Source organism: Toxorhynchites rutilus, chromosome 3 (genome assembly GCF_029784135.1).
Source record: "Toxorhynchites rutilus septentrionalis strain SRP chromosome 3, ASM2978413v1, whole genome shotgun sequence".
NCBI lineage: Eukaryota > Metazoa > Arthropoda > Insecta > Diptera > Culicidae > Toxorhynchites > Toxorhynchites rutilus.
In genome coordinates, this window is record NC_073746.1 from 93,994,572 (window position 1) to 94,016,763 (window position 22,192).

Sequence of the window (22,192 nt, forward strand, 5' to 3'; positions counted from 1 at the left end):
TGTTGAACCGTATGTACCTAAAGTAAAAAAAACTTTGGTAAAACTCCACAAGTAGAGGGAAACGGTAGCATAAACACAGCAAGCACTTTGATCGTCAAAAAATGTGAGTTTTCCGATAGTGGTTTTCAGGTTTTTCCCGCTAATTAAACAAACTTTTCGTGTATTGCGCAGTAAAGTTCTGTTCGCCTACAGAAGAGGAACAAATTGATGTAGCGAAACTGTAAGTTTGATAACAATAAATGAAATTAATTGCATTTTAATTTTTGCGTGTTGTGTGGGGTGACATGGACACGTTTTTGTAGGGTGTATTGGTCATACAGGTTTGAGACTTTCTTTGGTCTAATTGATTCCAGATGCCGCTGAATTACAAAAAGATGATGGACAGACAACGTTGGGAGAAGGAGGAGCTTGAAAGAGCAACGCAGGCCGTCGAGAACGGATTTTCTTTGATCAAGCATCAGAAGTGTTTGAAAATGCTCGACCAATAGTGAAAAGATTCATGCAGAATTCGAGATGGTGTCAATCCAACTTTTCTGGTTTGGAATCTGGCCAAGACACCTGGTGTCGATCCCAAAACATTGTTACTGATTGTAACATTATCCCAAAATACTTTACATAAACATAAGTATGTTTTTTTCGATGAAACACACACTGGACCAAATCACCCTACAGACGGTCCAAATCACCCCGCATCAAATTTTAATGTCCAAAAATCATCTCTTTTATTTTATGATTAGCTGACCCGACGAACTTCGTCCCGCCCAAAATAGATTTTTTGATTTGAATACTTTCAAACATCCACGTTTTCTTACTAAGTGAACCTTGGTGAGTCCAATCACTGAACTCTTAATTGATTGATTACCCTTTGACCCTTTACAATTTCCTTTTACTATAAATTGTCTAGTACTTCTACAAAAATTCGTCCTTATAATATAAAATTATTTTCAGACACAATTCTCGTTCAAGATTCTTCAAGCATTTGGAAATAACATGTTTCTCCGTTGCATGGAATACATGTTTGATTACAAATAATATTACAAAATAAAGGCAGCTCAAATCGAACCATTCCTTTCTCGGGTTTAGGGCACACCATCACATTTGGCGTTCCATTTTTGTTTATATAGATAGAAGATATAGGAATGCGTTATTCCGTCTGAAAATACTTTTCCACTTTCGAACAAAAAATCAATTGTTGCTATTGCTGAGTTTGTGTTTGTTGATGTTGCCACTTAACTACCGCTCCTGTTGCTGATTTTGGATTTGATTACCCTGCTTCTTTTCCGGTTCATGCTTTTGTTTAATGGTGTCAACTACTTCCTAGTTAGCAAATGACAGATATCTTCGCATCGTAGCAGCGAATTGTATGCATACTGACTGACAGGTCATCACACAGGGGTGGGGTGTGCGACGCAATGATTCACTCCTCTATTTTTATTTGGATAGAATGAAATGCCTGGTAGATAGATAAGATTGTTTTATCGATGCATTCAAATTGTAGTATAATTCTAGCAGGTTTTTCAATAAGAACGCTACAAAAGTTTTTTTGACGTAGGACTACGTTTTTCATTTCTATACTGGGGTGTAAGTTCAAAGTTTCGAAAAAGAAAGCGTTACGCCGGAGCACGAGATTTTGAGCGTTAATAGCTTCTAAACAACTGAACGAAATTGTATGATAAACACTTCATTCGAAAGATAAAATGTCTACGCGTTATATGCTTGTTACTTTTTGATAAAAAAAATAAGCGAGTGCCGCTCGGAAATCCACTTAGTTATGATTGCACAGCGATTGAGATATGATTGCTGGAATGGATGGATGTTTCCCCAACACTTCAAAATCATGAAACCTGGGGAAATCGGCATTGCAAAACAGATGCGAGCTGCGGGTACTTTTGTACTTGCTTGCGTTTCTGCAAATCGGAATGTTTTTCTAACACGAATTATGTTAACGAATTTCGATAGTAAATTTTAATAATCTCGACTCGTTGTTGGATCGTAATGACAAACCTTACTGAAGAGAAAGATCAAGAGAGCGGGGAAAAATATGGTGTCGTTTGCTATCCCTATCAGTCTACTTTTGTAGCGTCCCTATTGAAATACCCGTTATATGCCATCTTCATGCGTTGGTTTTTCACGAAGTTTTTTTTTATCCCATTTTTTTATTTATTTATTAGGTACATTAGCATTTTAGCTGTAACAGAGCCGGGTTTAATCGTGTACATGTACATATGTTTATGTTTCTATAAATTTTAAATTACACAGTAGTTAGTAGTAGCCATTTAGGCGTTAAGTTTTCTGTTCCATTACATTATGGTAAATTACACAGTAGTAGCCATTTAGGCGTAAGGGTATTCTTTCTGTTCTTCCATTGTTCAGCAGACCGGATAGCGGAGACAGTTGATATTGATCATTGTTGGGTCATTTATAGAACAGCAGCCCGATGTTTCTTGCAGAGCAGAGCAGTTGTATGGATGAATCGGTCTTTCTTCCACCGTGGATCGATTTCCATCGCTGATAATGGTTGCGTGGATGTAGTTATTCTATAACAACACAAAGATGGTCAATTGAGGGCCCTGAGTTTGAACTCACGATCGATCGCTTGGTAAGCGAACGCGTAACCAAGTGGCTACGAAGACCCCCTTCACGAAGTTACAGCATTTCTAAAATTACTTAAAAATTCCGACTTCGTGCTCCGTCCCCATAATTTTTCGTCGAGTGTAGAATTAACGACAGAGTATTGTATACTAGGAATGAGATTTAGAGGCATAGTTTTATTTAAAAAATGTTATTAAAGTTTCTTTGGAATCCTATTAACACTTTTCCTATGTGGCACCGCTTGTTATCATGATAGGTACACTTATTACGAATCTCCAGGAACACTATTATCATAATGGGTACATGGAAGTGACATTTTCAAACATGTTTTTTACACAATTTAGTCGATTAATCATCAGGAAGCAGGTTCTGGACAAGGTGTACGGGTCGGAGAACTGTTGAAACCAATGGGCACCGCAATCCATGTGGCCTAATTCACTGCCCCTGAGTTACAGCAGCCATGGCAACCGGATAAAAGTATGAGCAAGAAACGACTAAGCAAGCCATTCTTTTCTAAGGATTAAGACCCAAGAACAATCAAGATCAAGTCTGAATAGTTTTAGGAGAGTCTAGAGATTTCGTAGTTGTTGATTTATTCAAACTGAAGATTAACAGAACATATTATTCCTGAAACTGAATCGCTTAAAAGCTTAGGCAGAAGCATCATAGAGTCCAGGCACATTTTTTCGCAGTAGAAAAAACTAAATCTTTTTAGTGCGAACAGATTTAAGCTGAACTGCTACAAAAGGTGTTTAAATTCTCAACAGGCACGTTTCGGAAGAGGCGATTCGTTTGGTATGCAAATCATCATAATCCGATCGCAGCAAAATTAGTTATTAACGTTTACTTTATTTCATAAAAACATGACCTGTTTCCTAATTTGGCACCCTCAATGAAAGAAGTAGTTCTACATCAAAATTATGGGTGGGTTATATCTAATATATAACCGCAAAGTTGACGTGGGAATACCGTTGGCTTAGTGATAAAAAAATTTGATCTATGTATGATGATTAAGTTATTGATTAAACAAGTGATTGAATGAAACAATTTTCAAAATCCAATTGAATTCAACATATTTACTTTGAAAGTAAAGAGTTTGAACAAATCAATTTAGGTCAATTCATGCATTTTGATAGATTACGATTTTCGTTGCAAATAAATTTGATGAGTTAGTCTGACCGTACGTTATCCTTTTACGTATGGCGTATTGCGGACACCCAAAATATGTGAACGAAAGAATTGCCAAACGATAATTGCATTGTACACTTACCTGTGAGGTTACTGCATTTCTCAAGTGCAAGAATTTTTTTATATATATATTATTTCCTTCACTGAAATAAATTTTATATGGAATGCTCTAATCGATTTATGCAAAAATCTCGTAAATCCATCAGAAATTAACTAAGCAATAAGCATTTGAAATTGGACAATTTTCGTGATGCGAACGATTTTCGTTTTTCAATTTGTACCCCCCAATATGTTCCCGGAAGACGTCCGGAGGTCGAATATTTGATCCTACGTCAAAAGAATGGTCTTATATTAGCTCTTATGTTTGACCTCATAGGGATTCAAAACAAATTATCTGAATTTCTTATTTGGATCCTACACAGGGCGAACCCGATTTTATACAATTAATTTTTTTTTGTCATGAAAATTTGAGATGGTCTCGAGTTGACTTCCAGATATGATAACCTCTTCACTATCAACTGAGCTGACAGAGAAAGATCTCAGATAAATATTCATATTATGAAACACATAAAACAGATGTCGGTCTCATTTTGCAGTACACTTGCAACGAATTTCGGTATCGATGAACAAAATTTTACAAATTTGAGTACTCTTTAGCGTTGTATCAATAATTAATCTATAAATCATCTATGAATGATCTGTAATTCAAATATCTGGCAACACACCCCCTGCTTTGGTGTCAACCAGAACCTCCCATGAGGCCTTTCTCTCAATGCGACATAGCAATGAGACTCCTGGCGAGAATGTCGGTTTTTGTGGCAGCCGGCCGAGTCGAGGCGCGTGGAAATTGCCTGGTATCACGGTGCGCTTCGTTCTCGCTGTGGATGCCCATGGCCTGGAGGAATCTTGCTAGAAATGAGCATGCATGGTTGCAGCAGCTAAACTGATAAAGTAATTAATTCAAGAGCGCCTCCAATGGATACCAGGAGGGAGCTAATTGAATCGTGAGTACTTGGGTCTGCTCTACGGTTTTGTACACAAGCAGGCATGCCGACTTTCGTACTGCACGATAGATCCGCTCGCCACGGGCAGGTCAGCGCGCTGATGTAATTACGAGTTGTTGATGAACTAGGAGCTCTTCTCGCTGGTAATCTGTGGGCAATAATGGGCGAATTATGCAGTTTCGAGGATTTAGTTTATCGTCGAAATTGTTTGTGGAACTCGGAGTGCTTTCGATTTATGCAATAATTTTAACATGCTCAAAAAGCATTTTCGCGTCAGAAAATTACACATATCAAGATGAAGTGTGGCTGGATGACAGTGATGGAATTATGGGGTTGCCTTATCTTGCTCGATTGGGACAATCCGTTCCATCGTGGACAGAGCAAATTCGATTAATAAACCAATCCATTATATGCGTGAAGTTAATCTGTCACTGTACGGATTCTCGATACAATTTCACCAGTGTTTAATTTCCACTAGACTCCAACGCTCAACGTATCAACGTTTTAATGAAATTTCAATTCGACGCATATCATAAAATCTGATCGTATGGATGCGTGGTTCAGCAGATGAACATTTCGACTGGTCACTGCAGCGAGTGCATTTTGATGAGCTTCTCACAGCCATTGCGACAAACATACCACAGAAGGATAGAATCCTTCACTGATGATATGTGCGCCCAAATGGACACATTAATTCGAGAGCCGATTGATTGAAGTCTCTTGTCGAAACGATTGATTCGCTATTTTCAGGCGTTTGGATGTCAGAAGATAACAATCCAATTATTTTTTTACTGTTTTACTGTTACATCTATTGGGATGTTTTCTTGTCATTCAGCATCGGCACAAAATTAAATTATTGTGCGATTGAGTTAATCCTTATCTTCTTATAAGCGAGAGGAAAACTTAAGAAACTATGACTAGTTGATTCGGTAAAATTCGTCCCGCATAAAATGGATTTTTTGTTATTAATACATTCAAATTTTTGGTGCTCCCGTGACCGAGTGGTTAGCGTCCCACACTATCATGCCGGGGGTTCGGGTTCGATTCCCGTTCTGGCCGGGGATTTTTCGTCAAAGAAAATTTTTCCGACTTGCACTGTGGTCACGCGTATTCTAGAGCTTGCCACTCCAGAGTACATTTAAGGCGTGTTATTCGGCATAGAAATCTCAAACAAGTATTACTAATAAAAATGACGCAAGTAATGCTACGTTGAGAAGGCAAAAGATCCACTGGAACGTTAGAGCCATCCAAGAAGAAGACATTCAAATATTCACGTTTCCATTCAAGCGAACGTTCATGGGACCAATCGCTAATTGACCCTTTTTAATTTCCTTTTACTGTAAGTTTCTCAGTACTTCTACCAAACCTCGTCATTATAATATAAAATTATTTTCAGACACAATTCTCGTTCAAAATTTTTCAATCACTTGCAAACAACATGATTTTCCGTTACATGAAATACATGTTTGACACATAAAACATATTAAAATGAAGGCAGCTCTATCTGACTATTCCTGTCTCGAGTTTAGCGCTTATCAACCCATTTGGCGATTCATTCTAACTGAAACACATTTTATTTCTTATGCTGCATTATAAGAACGCATACTTCTAGATAATGTCTGTGTTATACTTATGACAGACATACAGCTGTACTTGCGTTGTACTTCGAAAATTGTATGTCTGTCACCATGTACAGCGCTAGAACCATGCAAGCAACTCGGTACAATCGCTGTACCTGTACCGACCTATTTTACCGCTGTACATGGCTACAGTTGTACTGTGCGCAGCACCATAGACGGTTAGTGGTGGGTAGCATGAACAAAACGAATCAAAACATTTGGTATACATTCTTTTCATTGACTTTCTCTTGAGTTAATAACTTAGATTGGAAACATATTTGTTGTTTTGATAGTTTAGACGCTTAATAAAAACCTTTTTCATTGAAATATTGGTGAAAATACAATGCAATAAATTCAAACTTCTGATTGTCAGTCTGACATGCGGTACAATGTACAACCAAAGTATGTGTGTCATGCTATCGTGGTACCTGTACAACGCTGTACACGTACAGCGCTAGTACAGTTGTATGTCTGTCCATGGTATTATTGACAGACATTTTTTGAGCAATTTTTGTACTGGAATGAAAGAGCCAGCTAGTCTGGTTTACACTAAAGTAAAAATGGTACAGACCGCGCATCGTATTTCAGCAAGCTTTATGGGGGGACCCCGGTCTGGAAGGTCGAAAAAATCGAATTTTGGTTTTTTGCATTTTTGGGAAGCTTATGAAATGTCTCAGCCTCCGAAATGTTGTCCTAAAAGATTTCGTTGAAAGTTGGAAAGTTACAGCCAACAATATGAGGTCACCTCAAGGGATATAGTTATGCTGTACGAATTTTTAAACGCGTTTTTATCGAAACCATGTTTTCACAACTGGTGGTATCGATATCTCAGGATCTACTCGACCGATTTGGCTGAAATTTTTTATCAGCATATAAAAATGAATTATCGTTAAATATCCGTTTTTTGATATATTAGGCTGTCAAAAAAGTCCTGCGGTATTTTTTTTGAATTTTCATTTGTTCATAAAATTAGTTACGATCATCTGTTTTAAGTCAAATATGCGCCGTTTTGTTCGATTACTTGTTCCCAACGAGATGCCAACTTCATAATACCCCTGTTATAGAAGCTCGCTTCCTTATTGGCAAAAAACTCGGATAGTCAATTTTCACAGGCCTCTTTTGTGGCTAACTTCTGACTACCTAGCTCGTTCGCCATGGACAAAAACAGGTGGTAGTCACTTGGTGCAAGGTCCGGACTATACGGCGGATGCAAAAGAACCTCCCATCCGAGCTCCCGGAGCTTCTGGCGCGTCACCAAAGAAGTGTGTGGCCCGGCGTTGTCCTGATGGAAGACAATGCGGCCTCTGTTTATCAAAGATGGCCTCTTCTTCATGAGTGCTACCTTCAAGCGGTCCAGTTTTTGGCAGTACAGGTCCGAATTGAGCGTTTGGCCATAGGGAAGCAGCTCATAATAGATTATTCCTTGACAATCCCACCAAACACACAGCAGAACCTTCCTGGCCGTTAATGAGGGCTTGGCCACCGTCTGAGCCGCTTCAGCGGGCTTCGACCACGACCGTTTGCGCTTCACGTTGTCGTAAGTGACCCACTTTTCATCGCCAGTCACCATCCGCTTCAGAAACGGGTCGATTTTGTTGCGATTCAGCAGCGATTCACATGCGTCGATACGGTCAAAGATGTTTTTTTGCGTCAACGTGTGTGGCACCCATACATCGAGCTTCTTTGAGAATCCAAGCTTCTTCAAATGGTTAATAACGGTTTAATGACATCCCCAGCTCTTGGCCGATGCTACGGCTGCTACTATGCCGGTCTTTCTCGGCTGATTCAGCTATTTTGTCGCAATTTTCGACGACAGGCCTTCCGGAGCGTGGCGCATCTTCGACGACCTCTACACCAGAACCAAAACGTTGAAACCATCGTTGTGCGGTGGAAATGGAAACTGTATCGGGTCCATAAACTGCACAAATTTTATTGGCAGCTTGAGATGCATTTTTGCCTTTGTCATAGTAGTACTGTAAAATATGTCGGATTTTCTCTTTATTTTGCTCCATATTTGCGACACTATAACTCACGAACGACTTAACCAAACAAAACACTGTCAAGGACTATATTATAGCGCGCAAAAATACCTTTCCAACAAGCTATAGTATGATACAATGAATACAACTAGAACTACGCGCTTACAACGACACCTCGCGGAAATACCGCAGGACTTTTTTGACAGCCTAATATAATTTTTTCGATTTTTTTATGAGATTCTAAAAAGCGAATTTTAACGAAAAATTACTCCTTTTCAACAATAATATGGTAATATGGTAAAAATTTGGCAATTTTTCGTTACCAATGTTCTAGTTTAAACTTTTTTCTCGATCCAGCCAAACAGTTAAACCCTACAATATTCCAGTTTTTTAAAATATTATCCAGTTTTTTATATCTATATCTGCGCCAGTTTTACCCATTTCATTTAAAATGAATTCACAATGTGTAAATGTTATCCCTCATAGGGTTGCCACAATAAAATATGTGTTTTTGATCTAAAAAAATCTTCTCATCCAGGTTTTATTTCTCCAAAAATCTGTGTTTATATCTGTTTTAAAAATTATAAGAAATATATATATAATATGATCCAGCCATGATCCTGATCTTCTGCTTCATCTATACCTGTTCCTCAGAAACGCCGATGTCAACTTTTAGTGATGTTTCCTTCGTTGTGTCCCCGTTTCATATCCCTCCTATCCGATCGATAAACTTTTACTTAGTCGCGGCAATACATACACACACTCTTTACAGATGCACGTGCCAAAGGTTGTGCAGTCCACTGATCATTCAACAAGAGCCAAAGGTTGTACCGCTTATGACAACTCTACACAAGCTGATGATTGCGCCGGCTAGTGACCATTCTACCCTGGATTCCTCGAGTGGAGAAAGACGCACCACGCTAGATATGGGATACAGACTAGGGGGGCGTTGCTGATTAATGGTCAGCTGCATCCCAATAGGAGATATCCCGTGTCGGGCACACGTACAGAGCATCGAAGACTGCAACATACCAATTATGAGAACACTTGTAATACTAACCTCGAGCCAACCACGAGTAATCGGTTACATATTACTAACATAGTTGTAAGCAAACATTGTCGAAATATTGAACTCCCGGCCCCGTTAGGCAGACGCCATATGAGCCTTAATAAAAAAATATATTTTGGATAAAAAAAATATATATAATATATATAATATATAATATAGTATATGATCATAGGTTACGGATAGGTTTCAATAGAATTTCCCCATTGTAAAAAAAATAATTGGGTATGTTTTTATTTGAATTTATGTTTTATTTGAGCTTTCGTCGTTCAAATGTTTGACAATTCCGCAATTAGTCTAAAAAGTTATTTTTCTTCTCTCGCACAGTTCAGTAGCTTCCTGTTTCTACAACTTCAACATCAATGCAGATATATTTGGCTCCATTAGATGACGTTCAAAATTTCCAAGTCCAATCCTGCTTCCATAAATTTGTGTATTATTATGAACATATATAGCTCGAGAGAAAAAAATTATGCTGGTTTCTGAATTAATTTGAGTAAATTTGGATGTTTCAGTTTGTTCTGTTCAAAATAATAATCAATAGTAAAAAAACAGGTTTGGTCATCGAGTCGTTCAAATGATTCAAAATTAGTTTCTGAAATTCTGAAATTCTAGCGGAAATAAACTGCAACTGTCTTGCCATTTTAAACTTTACCACCCAATATCTCAAAACTAACCCGTGCTACTATCTTGAAATTATGAACTATTCTTATTTAGAGTGTTTACTTTTGAAAGAAAATACATAAAAAGGGATTGGTAACTTTGTTGATTTTTTTCTGTCTGAATACATAGTTTATGCTACAGTGATAGACATTCGTTTAGCCGCACTTGAAAAAAAACTTGAAACACGTACAAAACAACTAGGAATGCTCTTTTTATCGGAATACTTATTTGCTGTAGTGATAGTATATTTAAGTCACTTTTATTGAAAGGACGTGCGTCACAATCATACACACACACACACACACACACAAGGCGGCATCGGTGGATATAAACATTCAAACGTCGTTTTTTCCCGAGACATACGTTTAGCCGCAAGGCATAAAAATCGAGTTTTCGCATAATCACCAAGCCTTTATCTGTGTTTTTTGAAAAAACACTTGGGAATGTTCAATTTACGAGATAAATATTAGATGTGCAACGTAAGAAGTTGGTCAGATTACTTTCTTTCTTTCTTTGTTTTTAAGAGGCTTTAAACTTTGTAGTTCATTCGCCTCTAATAGAGGTCAGATTAGTTATTTACGTAGAATTTAAAGGAATGGCGAAAGGTATTCTATTGACGGAAGAGGGGTGGAAATATTGTTCAGATATTCCGTGAACAAATATTTTCTAATCGCTCGAACGTAACAAAAATTGGTCTATCTGAGAAAGTGGTACGGAATTTCTTTAAATAGTGCCAGAAATATGGGATAGAACGACCAACAAATGGGAACACCAAAGTTACTTTACGTCTTAAAGGTCGAATAAGACACGAAGCAACCAGGAAACGATGTCCTGCTCATACATTAAGGCAGAGTCGGTTGTTCCAGTAACGAAGAGACATATTGCGCGCATCTTGAATGAGTCACCAAACATCATGCTTAAGAAACTTTAAGGGAAGCCGAAACTGACCGCCACCCATAAGCAGAATCATCTCATTTTCGCCCGGAAATACATGGAATGGAAACTAGAATGGAGAAATGTTATATTTTCCGTCGAAAAAAGTTCAATTTGGATGGTCCGAACTGTTACAGTTGCTATTGGTACAATTTAAGTCAACGGCATGTCGTGAGATCGAAGCGAAACTTTGGGGGCGGAAGTTTGACAGTGTGGGGAGCCGTTTCCTATCACAGCAAGCTTTTCATTTGTTTCATTTTCACCCGAATGAACTCCGAAAAGTATCTTCAATTACTGGAGGACGTTTTGATTTGCCCTATTGAGAATAACGCTACCGAGGATGTCGTTTTTTCAATAGGATTATGCATATATTTCCAAGCAATTGAAGGCATGGTTTGCCGAGAAGGACATTCCGCTTCTTGAATGACCTGCTGGCAGTCTATTGCAATCCCATAGAGAACCTATGGAGAATCTTGGCTGAGATGGTCTATGCAAACGGATGACAATTTGACAACATTTCCAGTCTCAAGGCAGTAATTCAGGAATTTTTTTTTTTTATCCAAAATATATATTTTATTAAGGCTCATATGGCGTCAGCCTAACGGGGCCGGGAGTTCAATATTTTGACAATGTTTGCTTAGACTATGTTAGTAATATGTAACCGATTACTCGCGGTTGACTCGAGGTTAGTATTACAAGTGTTCTCATAATTGGTATGTCGCAGTCTTCGATGCTCTGTACGTGTGCCCGACACGGGATACTTCCTATTGGGATGCAGCTGACCATTAATCAGCAACGCCCCCCTAGTCTGTACCCCATATCTAGCGTGGTGCGTCTTTCTCGACTCGAGGAATCCAGGATAGAATGGTCACTAGCCGGCGCAATCATCAGCTCGTGTAGAGTTGTCATGAGCGGTACAACCTTTGGCTCTTGTTGAATAATCAGTGGACTGCACAACCTTCGGCCCGTGCATCTGTAAAGAGTGTGTGTATGTATTGCCGCGACTAAGTAAAAGTTTATCGATCGGATAGGAGGGATATGAAACGGGGACACAACGAAGGAAACATCATTAAACGTTGACATCGGCGTTTCTGAGGAACAGGTATAGATGAAGCAGAAGATCAGGATCCCGGCTATCTAAGATATCCCGGACGGGGATATCCGATTGTCTGCCTTGTGCTCTCAGTGCTCTAGAGAACTGAGAGCGAGCAGCATGGAACCGGATACACGACCAGACAACATGCTCGATGTCGTGGTAGCCATCGCCACAATCACAAAGATTGTTTGCTGCGAGCCCAATGCGATAGAGATGCGCGTTTAGGTTGTAGTGATTGGACATGAGCCGAGATATCACGCGAATGAAATCACGACCTACATTCAATCCCTTGAACCATGCACTCGTCGAGACCTTAGGGATAATCGTGTGTAACCAACGACCGAACTCATCACCACTCCACATGCGCTGCCAACTTACGAGCGTATACTGACGAGGAATGTGGAAAAATTCATTATAAGCAATTTGCCTTTCAAAAAGTGTGCCTTCTAAAGCGCCCACCTTAGCTAGCGAGTCCGCTTTCTCATTCCCCGGAATCGAGCAATGAGAGGGAACCCATGCTAAGGTAATCTTGAATAATTTTTCGACCAAAACACTCAATAGTTGTCTTATTCTTGTTAGGAAATAAGATGAGCGTTTATCAACCTTCATTGAGCGGATTGCCTCTAATGAGCTGAGACTGTCTGAAAAAATAAAATAGTGGTCGATGGGCAATGTTTCAATGATCCCTAATGCGTAATATATCGCACCCAGTTCAGCGACATACACGGAACAAGGATCTTTGAGTTTGAAAGAGGCACTGGAATTTTCATTGAAGATGCCGAAGCCAGTGGATCCGTTTATGAATGAACCGTCAGTAAAGAACATTTTATCAGATCTAACTTTCCCATATTCTGCCGAAAATATCGGAGGAATAGAATCGGAGCGTAGGTGATCTGGGATTCCATGGATTTTTTGTCGCATGGACAGATCAAAAATGACAGAGGAATTGCAGAAGTATGGGAAGCAAACTTGGTTGGAGATGCCTGGTGAAGGGTGCACGTCGTGAGTAAGGTACTCGTGGTATAAAGACATAAAACTTGACTGAGGAGTCAGTTGGAGTAGATTTTCGAAGTTATCAATTACCAATGGATTCATGATCTTGCAACGGATGAGAAATCTGTAGGATAATTCTGTGAATCGAAGAGTAAGCGGGGGTACTCCTGCCAAAACTTCGAGACTCATCGTATGTGTCGAATGCAAACACCCCATGGCTATACGCAAGCAACGATATTGTATTCTCTCCAGCTTGAGAATATGAATCCTGGCAGCTGATCGGAAGCAAAAACTGCCATATTCTAACACTGATAATATCGTTGTTTTGTACAACTGAATGAGGTCTCCTGGATGGGCACCCCACCATGTTCCGGTAATTGTTTGGAGAAAATTGATTCTTTGCTGGCATTTCTGTTTCAAATACGCAATGTGTCTCCCCCAGGAGGGTTTTTGTTGTGTGCTTTTTGCATTCCATCGTGTATAATCTACAGACAATGAATGAGAAAGCGCTGAAGTGAACTTCACACAATTTTATTATATATTATATTTATTTTTTCCGTTCGAATTCAGGAATGTTGGGCTATAATCAATATGGCAACACTTTAAAAGCTGTCTGACTCGGTGCTAAATCGAGTTTTCAAGTGATCCGAAATGGAGGTGGCCATACTAAATATTAGCTACCGATTGGACTCGAAATTTGTCGCACAAATTTTCTTTTATTGAAATTTTAGGATGCGGCTAAACGAAAGTCCACCCTGATTCCACATATTTGAATTACTTAGAAAAGAAAAAGTGAATTTATACTTTTTTTTAGAATGAATTCGTGAAAAATAAACAATAATCGTCTTTTATGAGCAAAACTGTACAAAGAATTGACTTATTTTTTAAAATATTGAGGAAAAATAGGGTGCGGCTAAACGAATGTCACTGTATTGATGAATTTACGCAAAGCTGCATCAGTTAATGCGACACCTACATTAGAGCTCAAAACTACAGAAATGATGATGTTTGTATTTCTACGCACTCAAAAACGAGATTTGGTAGTGATTTTTTATTAATTTATATTTAAATTCGTTTCAACCATTAAATGTCGTCAGTAAATGGTAAGAAACTAAGTTTGTTGTATATATTAGTAACTTCTAAAAGTCTTCCGAAAAGAGTTTGTGTGTAGAATTTGAAATATGAAAGATAGAGACTGTTTTTTTCATGGTGACCCTAACATAACTTAGAAAAAGGCGCTATATCGGTTATTTCAGGAGATAAAAAAGTTCTACAAAGATGTCTCAATTAACTGGGACTACAACATTGTTGACATATGTTTACCTATATCTATAAAGATAAGAAAGTGAGATTTTTTATTTCATCGACAATTTTGATCACCCTAACATAAAAACACAAAACAAGCGCTCTATCATATGTAACAACTTTGTCGAAGACAGTTTTTGTCTAGAGAATAACTGTCGAGTTCTAGATGCTAATTTCCACTTGAATACATTTATTGGACCATTGTGCAATGGTATCAACACACGATTTGACAAAAGTCATAGATAATCTTAGAAATTTTTAGTTTGATAATGCTTATAGGTTATGAGTACAAACTTCCGAACATTTATCAGAAGCTCATGCTGTGGATAATGGCTATGCAATCGTTAACATATTAAGTTTGTTGATATTATTGACTATGTAGGGGATTCTGTTCGACCGATACGAGAAAGATTTGCAGTATTTGAAGCGCAACCTATGCCACCCATCGTTTGCCTAGCGAAAAAAATTTAAATCTCCACACTTATACCAAGCCATTCTTTATATGGTATGAATGAAACAATGTAAAATGATGATTTTCTAACCTTTTCAGTGTAAAAAAAAATACTTGCCGGAATATATCGGAATATCTGCAGAAAAAATTCGAACGAATTTTATACCAAAAAAAAACCAAACATCATCATTTTACTCGCTGTGCCATACGGTTGTAAATCTAACATAAATTCATCAATTGTCAATATTTCTACAGTAAAAGGGGAAATAAAACAACATGTAATATATGAAATTGTGCGAAATCAAATTTCTACAAAACTCTTCGCAATAAAATATTTTTTTTATGATTATAACATCGTAGTTTATGGGAAAAACTACAAACCTTCTATGAACTCACATTGCAAAAATTAAAACCATCATCACATGCACCGCAGCGCCGACTAGTTGTAGATTTTCACGTTAGATCACCGATTATAGTGCGCTACACATACAACGTCTCGTTACCGTGAAGTCAACGTAAAGGAATGAAATGTCAAATATTCTTCCATGGAAATCGTATGGTAGCATTCACATACACCATCACCGGCAACTTTGACGTCGGCAAAATAAGTCCAAGAGAATAGTTGACGGACGGTGACGGTGACGCTGTATGTGTAGCGCACTTATATCGGATCATTTTCGAATTATGAATAGGGTAAATGATTTTGGTTTGTCCAGTCGAAAATATGACCTTGGTTTGTTCACTTTTTTGAATGCTTTAGCTCAGCGCAACTGTGTCAAATCAGGTATTCAAATGTTTCCTAAAATATAAATAAAATTGTCTTTTGCATGATTTAGTTTCATATGATATTTTTACGGATTCACATGTTTTAAAGTTCACCTTCTATTAGTGCCAACGCGCGATAATAATACCATAAGGCTTCGAATTGTTATTTTTTTCATGTTTCTGAATGATTTTCTTCAACGAGAAATTATGATCTTGGTTTATCCACCTCTGATCATGGTTTGTCCGATAAATGACCATGATTTTCCGGTTTTAGAAATCACCATTTTTGAATGAAAAAAATCGATTTTTCAAGTAGATATTGCATTTAACATTGCTTGAGTTTACTGTCATCATATTGATCCATTAATAAATTAGGCTTTCTTCAGAATATTGCCTTTTCTTGGGCATTTTAAAGATGAATAACACTCAACACAGAGAAATTTTATTTCTGCATCGCGCGAAGGACAACAGAACAAAATAAACAAACTGCAGCGCGCAAAGCATCAGTATCTGATTTATATATCTAAATCATGCAATGAATGCATTTCGCTGACCTCAATTCTGATCATGATTCGTCCAATTCACTGATGTTGGTTTGTCCACATGATCACTACCGCTTGGCGCGCTGCAGTTTGTTTATACACAGTGCATTCAAAATGTTCCGGGACTACCGGGAAGTGGCGCTATCTCTGCTCCAACGCGCGAACTACTTTCCTCCAACTTCTGGCCAGCTACCGTTTTCACCGTGAACCTATCTCGATTCAGTTTCTAGGTTTGGCTGATAAGAGTGACGTAGTGATTTTTTGTCGCGTCACAATTTTAATTATGGAGCAGAGAGCCGCGATCAAATTGTCTGCCTCCAAGGCAAATAGTGAATGCGGTCTTCTACAAAAGAGTCCTGGAACGATTATTGACACGGATACGGCGTGTGCGGCCCGATCAGTAAAGATCTGGAGAATGTTTTTTGCTTCATGACAATGCGCCCGCGCACACCGCGATTTTGGTATCGCACTTTCTAGCCAAACGAAAGGTGACTGTCTTCACCCATTCCCCCTATTCACCGGACCTCGCCCCGGCAGACTTTTTCTTGTTTCCCAAGCTAAAGAACGCTATGAAAGGGGACCGGTTTTGACGATGTTTCAGACATTCAAAGAAATGTGACGCGTTTTATGAACTCCATACTGGCTGAGCAGTTTAAACGCGCCTTCCGACACCTCTACGAACGTTCCAAAATTCGTGTGGAAAGAGAAGGCCTATATGTAGAAAACTAATATCAATCCTGTAGAGCAGGGGTTCTCAAAGCGGTCGATATCGACCCCCTGGGGTCGTATTGAGTGCTCAATATGTTAAAATATGCTAAACTGTACGTTGTATAAAAGCTTATTTAGACCAAATCGAAGCTTTTGTTCAACCATCGATGTTATCCTAGGTAATATGCCAGAGAAACGATTTGAAAACGTTTGTTCAATTGTAAATCAGCACATGACGGACTACCAAAATGAGCATTTGCAGCCAGTGTTTTTAAGCTCATGTTCGACTGCTTGGCATTAAATTTTAAAGTGTTCTAACGGAGCAAACGGTTTGATGGATGATCATCGATGCAAAGGTCGTAAGTTTGAGTCTTAGCCATTTATAATTATAACTTCTTCGATATCGCAGTCTAAGTAGAGCTAATCAAATCAGAATATGGTCGAATAGACGTTTTTACCACACCTTAGAGTTGGATAAACGTTTTCTAATTGACTTTAAACTGCATTTAATGAACAATATTGGCTATTGCTGAATAATTCCTCCTAATTTGCTTAGACAAGGCTTGAATAGAGGATTTGATGACAATTAATTCAGTCATTATTAAGCATAGAGCTGAATAAAACCATCATAAAAACGTCCCACTGATGGCGAATTGTTAGTTGGGTTGGCAAGTATTTTGAATGAATAAGATACATATAATTTTTCAAAGATATATTGCTAAAGGGGTCGATGGTATCATTTCATTCTGGAAAAGGGGTCTCTTGCCCAAAATAGTTTGAGAATCCCTGCTCTAGAGTATCTCATTTTTCTTTGTTTTAAAAAATGGAACTTTTTGAATGCACTGTGTATTTTCTTTCGTGTGTAGCAGAAATAAAGTTTCTCTGTATCGAGAGTTCACCTTCAAATTGGCCAAGAAAAGACAATATTCTGAAGAAAGCCTAATTTATTGATGGAATAATATGATAAATGTAAACTCAAGCCATAAGAAATAAACATCCACTAGAAAATTCGATTTTTCTTCATTCAAAAATGATGATTTCCAAAACGGGACAAACCATGATCAGAGGTGGACCATGATCATCATTTCTCTTCGAAAAAAAACGTTAAAATACATACAAATTTAGATAATTTAAACGCCTTTGGTATTACAGGTCGGACTCGATTATATACAGACTCGATTGTATCTGATTTGATTATATACAATTTTGGACTCGATTATATACAGTTTGGAAAAAAATATTTTTTTAATGTTTCAAATACGGCTTATTTCATGAAGAAATGTAACCTTTCAACGTTAAGGTGAAGTTTAAGTAGCTATTACATGTACAGTGGATTTTTGAAGGTTTTGTTTGAATTTTCACCAGGAATTGTTTATATCGATATTGCAGCAAAATTAAGAAAGATAGTAGATGGGTGTCAAAGAACAAATTGTAGAGCGGTTAGAAAGCTTTAATTTAATTGATGGAAACAATCTAGTTTAATATAAATTTTTAGGATAAAATTAATAAGAATCCACTAATTTAGTGGTTCCACTACTATATCCTGTACTAAATTTTCTCATCTTTCAGATGAAAGCAACAGAATCGTCTCTATAACTCTGTCATTGTTGAAATTCGAACAAATGCGTAGGAGGATATTTTTTCGTCAAATATGATCTTCTATCACCTCCTGAGAGAATCTGGATAAATTTAGTTTTTGGTGTAAGGTGTATTCTGACTTTAACAACAAACCCAAACTCGTCTTGATTATATGTGATCTTCCTTAAAAAAAAATCGATTTGTTTTTACTAGTTGCGTGAAAATACACCCAAAATCGCACAAACCAACATCATTTACATAACACCACAACCGGTTGTTTTACAATGTATTCGATTTCACTGCGCAGAATTTGATTAGCCGAAAAGTTGATGTAGGGTTAGTGGGGGCAAATTGTTTTATTCAATCTGATATGCTGGATAAGTCATCTGCTTGGACCACTGTTCACATATTCTAGGAGAGGTGAACAGGTATTTTGTTTAATCTCAGTGATTAATCAGCATAGAAATTTCTTCGATGTTTGGGGGCAAAGTGGTCATAGGTGAATAACGACTTACAATGTTCTGTTTACTAAAGCTGATATACCTCATCACATTCTGCTCTTGAAGAAGTTCTTTTTGTGGCTTTGACTCTGGAAAAATATGCCACTTCAACTAAACTAAGCCTGCGGAACGTTATGTTTTTCTTACTAGGTTTTTTTTATGTATGAGAATATTTAAATTGAGACTCTAGGTGAATAAGCCAAGCTTATTTCAAACATGTACCTACTAAATCAAAAATGATTTGAACAAATTCTGACGAAAAACGCATAAATCTATCCCATTTAGCTTGATATGTGCGAGTGACCACTTTAGCTCCAAGTAAAAAAAAAAGTTCAATTTTTCACCTTTTTTCTAATGATGAAAAATGTTCTGTTTTGAATTTTTATAGTAAAAGCCGAATGCTATTTTGAACAACAATGAGTTGAACTATAATATTCTTCGAGAAACGGGAACTGAAGCGGTATGTGGACGCTGGAAATGAGCATTTCCCTTAGGGTGACCACTATGCCCCCAGTTCCCCTATAAGGAAGATGATGAAAATATTCGATAAATTTTTTCGAGGCATTGTTCATGATTTGTTTTTTATAGTCATGTATTGTTTATTTATTTCTAGTACTTACATCACAAATTCATTATAATTTAAAACGAACTCAAGTTCACTGATATCTATCGCATTGTTATGATTATTGATATAATTTGTATAGAGTATGAATAATCTCAGAAATTCAATTTTACTTTCTGATGCGATGTTGTTGAGTATCGGTTGTAAAAGATCGTCAAAAGCGAGTCTTCGCCTTCTGTCGCATTTTTTGTGTGTTTATATAATCTTTACAAAATACGCACGTGCGCACGTGAGCAAATTATTTTTGTAAAACTAGTAGGAAATCCCTAAGGTACTACATTAGTTTACATTTACTCTTATCAACAATATCTGCATTTTCGTTGGCATAAATCCTTAAGCCCAAAAATTGAATCTATTCCCTCGCCTACCATCAAAGAAAACAATAACATTCGCAATTGTGTTGGAAAAACTTTTCAATTGTTTTGATTCCTCATAGCTTTCTCAATCAGAAGACATAAAGCCCACTACCCAATCTTTTGCCCACACAAAAATACTCCCACTCATGTAGTTAGTACAAATGGATGGGAGAGAAGCTCAAAAAGGTGCCAAATGGAAAGAAACATTTCGCACTTTAGGTTGCTAATCTAGGATTAAATTGTTGCTAAAAGTTGAACAAATATCTGGCAGACAGGGGGAGAGCAAAAAAAAAACGCGAACGAGCGAAAGAAGAGAACTAATCGCGATAATAATCAAGCTCTTCGGAAGAGTGACGGTAATCTAGCCACGGAAGCTGCAGAAGCTAGAACCCGGAGCAACGAGGAATAGGGCGTCTTGATGGCATCGAATCGACGCCAACAGCTGCCGCCGCCGCTGCTGCTGCTGACGCTAGATAAATTTATATCAACATCAGCACTCGAAGCTTTGGAGACTCGTCAGAACCGCACTTGCCAGAACCAGGAGACATGGTCGAAGCGCCGGCTCCCGAAAAGTGGTTTTATCCGCAAATACAGCATAACGAGCACAACATCCGGCCGGGTGGGGGAAGGCAAAAGCAAGAATCTAGTCGTCACACAGAGCGCGAGGAGAAGCCCGGACTGAAAAATGTAATTAGAGTTTAATGTTTGTTGCTCGATGAGTACGCTGAAGAATGATGGAAACGAGCGGGTCGAGAATCCTTGAAGCATAACCTAGCGAGGTCGAGGTCTGGAAGGACTGTATCATCCGAACAAACGCTATGCCGGCCACACCGACAGCCTGACTTCCGAGTTTTTTTTTGTCTGCGGGAATTATTCAGGTCAAGAGCAGGATCGGCTCGCAACAGACTCCGCAAATTTGGTTTGTTTTGCGGCATGTTTTCTGGTTTGGAGATTTCCGGCGAGTTATTTTTATAACAATTACAGTTCAGTGTTGATTCTGTGGAGAAAGAAAATAGATGTCCTGTTTTTTGAAGTGTTGTAAGCTGTGCAATGCGTCATATTAATCATGTTCATCGTAATGGTGGCCATGAAATATTTTTTCAGAAAACAGAAATTTGTAAAATAAAAAATAGTAAAAACACAGCTTATAAAAGTTTGTACACAATCCTGCGTTTTAGGAAGTTTTCATACTCTTCATCAATACATATTATCACTAGGAAATCGCCTTTTTCGGTTAAGCGCAAATCATTCTCATTTTTCTATACATTTGATACCTATCCATGCTGTCAATAACGAGCAATAATGTATCAAAGACTCTATAAGTTCAAGTAGAAGTATAGTACTTATATACGATGTGGAGATAGGGAATATCGCAACTTATGCTCCGCTCATTTCCAACGTATTGGATATAGGCAATCCATTCGCGCTTTTAAATCTCAGTCGTGCACCAGCTAGCTAGCAGATAACAGCCTTTCCTAATGCTGTATGATTATATCAAGCACAACGGCTTTTCTCGATACAAAGGAAGCAAATAAGAGAGAAAGCGCAGTGTTACTTGCAACCTAATACTACCAACCAGTGTGCAAAAAATAGCTGATCCGCAGCGAAGCGATCAGTTATTTCCCAACCGCGATGTAGCCAATACTATCGAACAAAAGGAAGAAGTGCCTTAAAAGAAGAAGAGTAATCAAGTCCAACACCAGGAACAGGAGTGGTAGGAAAACAAGAAAATGGACAGCAGCAGCTAACGAGCTTCAATTTTTCTGTCACAGCAATAGCGAGGCTTCCCAAATAACTTATTTTTCCAAATTGATCTTTTTCAAGGCTAGAGGCGAATGAACTAAGAAAGTTTAAAGTCTTTTATAATTCAAAACATCATCATCATTTGCTGCGCCCATATCACAATGGTTTTATTCTATCATTTTCCAAGCAGAAGTAATTAATCTATCAGTTCTTTTTTTAGACTACTTTTCCAAAGGAGTTGCTGTGGAGTTGCAATTTCAAGCGTCCAGCGGCACGTTTCCACCGGAGAATCGTGCGTCACCTGGTTAGAGCCTCCGTTCCCATGCTATCGATCCAATGTGAATCTCTTTTCAGTGGAAGCGCCGCGTCGATTTCACGTTGTCTGATGGGGAGTGTTTCTATGTTTTTGCATCGCACGAACGTATCATTATTGGTTTTATGCTTTGCCAATGGTAGCGAAAAAGACCACCGCGATAGCATTCGCAATGA